A 5139-nucleotide genomic window follows, 5' to 3' on the forward strand; every position below is an offset into this window, starting at 1 on the left:
ATATCCAGGCTGAAACAAAGCTCAGTTCCTGCAGATATCCAGGCTGAAACAAAGCTCAGTTTCTGCAGATACTTCTCGAGTTACGCCCGCTTTCATGGTTTGGTGTCGCTGTCCTGACACCTGGACTTGATCTATAACAGCAATGATCAGTTCAGAAATCCTTTAATGAGACTTTTTCAGCTTGATGTCACATGATGTCATTACTGCAAGAAAAGAAGCCTTGTTAGCTGAAGATAATGGCCCAAATAAGAAACCATTAACACAACAAGACTGGCTTCATAATCAGGAGATAACAAGCTGAAAACTAATTAGACTGAGATTATGTCAGGAAAACAGATTCGTAAGGATGTCCGGTCTTGGCTTCTATAAATAACCATATAAATACAAATAAATGAAGAAATGTGAACACAAAATATTTATAATAATATATTTGTGAAGAAACTGATTCTTACAAATAAGAAAAACTAAATGATAAATATTATAATATATAAAACCACATCTGAAGGTGATTAAATCATCACGAGTCATGAGTAAATTAAATAAAAGTCTCAGGAACGAGGAAATATGTTTTCCTTTCATGAATTTAGCTATAAATTATGCTAATTCCCATTTTCCTGCACCTTCTTTACACAAAGTTCCTCTTTTTCATCCGACTGGAGCTGTTTCACTGTTTCCTCTAAAGCAAATATTTGATCAGCTTTAAAAGTTTCCATTCAGGATCAAACTGGAAGGCGGTTTGTGAGCCATCAGACACGCCCCCAGCTCCTCCCTGACATTTGCTTCCTTCGCTGCCTTTTAATGGAAAGGAAAGAGAAAATGTCCTGAGGAGGCTGTTTCCTGTCTGCATGATGAGCACACAGAATCCAATCCTCTGCGGCCCGGCGGCTCGGCGGCCCGGTGGCTCGGTGGCCCGGTGGCCCGGCGGCCCGGCGGCTCGGCAGCTCGGCACACAGACTGATCAGAAGAAGCTTGTTTTATGGCTGCAGAAATCCAGGAAAGGTGCCGTCAGATACCACCTCCTCCTTTCAGTTCAGGGTCAAAAATGATTCTGACCTTGAGTTTACAAAAACAGCTCATTGGTTTCTGTTCAGCTCTCTGAGGTTCTGGTTCTGGTTCTGGACCGTTCTGCTGTGTTTGGGATCATTGTCCTGTTTGTCGGACAGATGGCCTCACATCTGACTCCAGAATCAGCCCACACCATCAGCCCTCCACCGCCGTGCTGACAGCTTGAGCTGAAACTTGTGCTGCCATGTTGTCTTTAGAGAGCAGACTGCAGCAGAGATGTTAAAGTTTCCATCTTTTACATGCAGATTTTTTTATTTTATTTTATTCTTTCTCTCTTTGTAATTCAGAGTGAAGATCTTTTGTTTTTTAATGCATTTATTAGCTTTCCTTTAATTCTGTCACCCTCAGATTTATTAGGATTTATTAACTTTTTTTGGACAATTTTAGGAAGAACTTTACTCGTTTATTTGATGTTTTCTGTCCAGGTGAAACTTTTTGGTTAAAGGGGTAGTTTTAGTTTTTAGGTGGGGTAGTTATGAGCAGTCAGTATCTTACCTGCAGCAGACATCAGATCAGGATGAAAAAGCTGACAGAGTCAATGTTCTGAAACCAAAACAACTAAAACCTTAAATATGTTACATTTCTGTCACTTTTACATGAAATAGTTTTCTCAACAGATGTTGTGTTGTTTTGCTCACTGTGGCATTAAAATCCAGATGTTTTATCCCAGAAAGTCGTTCCTCCGTCTAACCTGGCGTAAACAGACGTCCTCATATTTGCTTTTCTTTTCACTTTTTTTTATCGTCCACTGCTATAAAAAGGCTGAATCACAGGACGCTTGTGAGCTGTTTTATGTATTCCTGATTCTTTAATTTATGATCGCTCTGACTGCTGTCTGCTGCAGGTAAGACACTGACTGCTTTAAAAACCTCACTTTAAAAAGAGCCAAACTGTCCCTTTAATGATTAACTCGTCCGTCTGGGAGTTATTCTGAAAAGTCAACAACACCTGGGAGAAAAAATCAAACCAGCCTCTGAAAACTTCCTGTTAATGAGTGTCCCAAACAAATGGTTCCCATCAGAAACATCCCGGTGTTTTCTGTTTCCACGGCAACAAAGACCTGATGTTAGAAACCTCCCCCTCTGACGGCTGTTGTCCTCAGAACAGATGGACTCTGATCATTCAGAAGATAATTGTTTATACAAAGACAATAAGAAGTTATCGCTCAGCGTGAAAACTTAATTACATTTTTAATTTTCCCTGTTTGTCGCAGGAAACAAGCTCGTGTCTCCGTACAGCAACTACGGCGGGCAGATGAGAGTTTCAGTCTACCAACCCACCGAGCTCGCTCTCATCACCAAACCTGCACGAAACGTGGGTACAAAGTCCACCGACACACACACACACACACACACACACACACATACACACACACTTTTCAGGCTGTAAGCAAATTATTATGGAAATCAGACAGTTTTTCCTCCCATCTTCCAGCCGAGGAAAAGTAAACATTAAGAGGCTGAAACAGATGCTCTCTCAGCTCGCTGCAGCGTCACGGATCCATATCTTAAAAACACGGACGGCTTTTAGAAAACACAAACGTCAGAGCTGCAGGCGAGGTCCCCAAACACTTAAAGTGTGTTTATCATTCATCTGCATGTCGGAAACAATCTAAGAATAACTCAAAGACAAGCAGAGAAAATGAATTTTCTGCTAAAAAGCAGCGTGAGCGCCGAAACTTAAATTAATTTAAATTAATTGTTAAGTTTACAACAAGCAGAACAGAAGCTGAAATCAACAACCTGTAGCTAAAAGCTAAATTTAGTAAGACAGTAGCTAAAAGCTAAAAGAGGCGAATGATGTTTCTGAAGGAACTGAATTTATTTGTTAAATAATAAGTTAAATAATTCAAAAATTTTAAGTGTTATAAACACTAAAAGCCATACCACACTATTTCCAAATCAGCCGAATGTTTTGATACATAAATGGCTAAATTAGCACAACATATGCAGAACTAGTCTGATTGCAAATAAACTATAAACAGGAAAACAGCAGCATGACTGCTGACTCAGCCTTTACTGTATATAGATAAATATCATATATTATATATATCTTCAGGGATTAATGACTCTAAATACTTCGTTGCTTCATATCTCAGAGGAGGTTTCAGTTCTGGACCGGGTCTGGAGCCGGTTCTATAAAAAGCTGAGAACTGATCAGGAGAGACGGTACACTAAAATAACTACATCACTACTACATGATTACTACATGATTACTACATCATTATTACATCATAACTACATTATTACTACATCACCACGGCATGTTTAGGTCCAGCTATAATACTCCTGAGAATTTTAAACAAATGTTTTTTTCTCTGTCTGAAAAGGAAAAAGTTTCTGTATTCATGAGCAACAAAAGAGCTAAATTACCCAGGATGCACCAGGATAAAATGCATATCGCCCGCCGAGTTTTAAACCAGAGACATGTGAGACCCGTTAGCTGTCAGAGGATGACTCTCAGCTGCTCCCACTCAGCGTCATTTTACTGTCGCTAACGTCATCCTGAATTAAGCCGACTCTAAAAGTCATAAGTCGATGGTACAAACAGATGAACACACACACAGACACACACACACACAGATTATAAGACGCTGTCCGTCCTGATTCGACCTCACATCAGTGTGAAAGTTTTTATTGTTCTTTGTTAAACTGAGCAGATTAAATTTCCTCTAACTTGGAGTTTTTAAACATGGTGCTTCGCCTACGGTGGCCCATAAGGACCACTGCAAATAAAAGATAATAAAAGGAGCGTTAGGGGCGAAATTCAGAAAAAAACATTCATAAATTCTGCATTATTTGTCATTTATTTACATGAAAACTTTGGATATTCTCCTATGTTGGAAAGTCATTTTTCATGAAAATATTTAAAAAATTTACAAGAATGAAACTGTGATATTCTCTGACATATTAGTTATAAATTTCAGATGTTTACTGACATTTTTAAATTACAAGTTAGCGAAAAAAAAGCAAAAGTTTTATAAGATTAAAGTTGTAAATTTACAAAATAGACATCTGGATAGTCAGTTTAAGAATTTAATCCTGGAAGTTTTTACTGTTTTCTTACAAATTTATAACATTACAGTATCAGTTCTGCATTTAATCACAGAAAATGTGATTTTTTTCTCTCTCCAACATTGAATTTATGGTATTAATGTTGGAAATTATGAGATTTTCCTCTGAATGGATCTTTGCCCATCAGTTATTTTTGAATGAAGCTGCTGTTTGATCAGTGGAATGTGGGATAATTCTAGACTCGGATGTTTTGAACCTTTCTGTTGTGACTCGGTGCAGCAGCGGGACCAGAGCTTCAACATGATCATCCCCAGAGCGAGCGCCGGCTCCGCGGCCCCCAGCGGCGGCAGCACCCCGTCCCCGCACCCCCCGGCCCGGACCACCGTAAACACGCACAGATAAGCGTAGGTCAAACACCTCCTCGTTATCTCTCCTGCCTCCAGATGCCTCTGAGCCTGTCGGCCTCTCTGCCACAGCCGTTTCCATAGCAACTTCTTCTAACCATGAATCACTTCTTTGTCCGGTTTTTTCTTCTCTTCTACTCTTTCAGTCCTTTACCTCCGCTCCGCTGACTTCCTCTGTTTGTCCGTTTTCTCCTGATTCTACAGAATAAACTCCTGCTGGGGAAAAGCTTTTGGTTTGCAGTGATTCTCCTGAAAGGCTTTCGTTTCTTTAAATGGAAGGATTTGATAACCTGAAGGTTTAAAAAGTGGTTCTGAGACCTTTGTAGTTTTCTCATGTGTGCATTAAAGCAGCTGTGGGTTTTTTATGGTAAAATAAAAAATCTACTTCTTGCTGCTCACATAAGAAATTATAATACTTCAGAAAACTGCCCTCTAAGTAAATAATACCGTAAACTTTGTTTATCAAACAGTCCCTCCAGGATTTCGCAGCATTTTTTGTGATTGTTGCAGCTAAAATGCCTGATTTCACGGGGCATTTTCCTAAAAGTTGCGATTTTTTAAAACTAAAATCAATAAACAACCATAACTTTTAATATATAAACCAAAAATACTTCCTAGTTTTGTAAGATAATTCCCAACAAACATTGACATTCTCA

General features: G+C 39.1%; 1 long non-coding RNA gene across 1 annotated transcript in view; it reads left to right on the forward strand.

Moving 5' to 3' along the window:
* Positions 1 to 1255: 1255 nt before the first annotated feature.
* LOC108245606 overlaps positions 1256 to 5139 on the forward strand; it is a 5574-nt gene continuing 1690 nt past the window's right edge. The window contains exons 1-2 of the long non-coding RNA XR_001808993.3: positions 1256 to 2379; positions 4359 to 4483. This is a non-coding gene — a long non-coding RNA (uncharacterized LOC108245606). The remainder of the gene's footprint in view (positions 2380 to 4358; positions 4484 to 5139) is intronic.

Source organism: Kryptolebias marmoratus, linkage group LG17 (assembly GCF_001649575.2).
Source record: "Kryptolebias marmoratus isolate JLee-2015 linkage group LG17, ASM164957v2, whole genome shotgun sequence".
NCBI classification, from domain to species: Eukaryota; Metazoa; Chordata; class Actinopteri; order Cyprinodontiformes; family Rivulidae; genus Kryptolebias; species Kryptolebias marmoratus.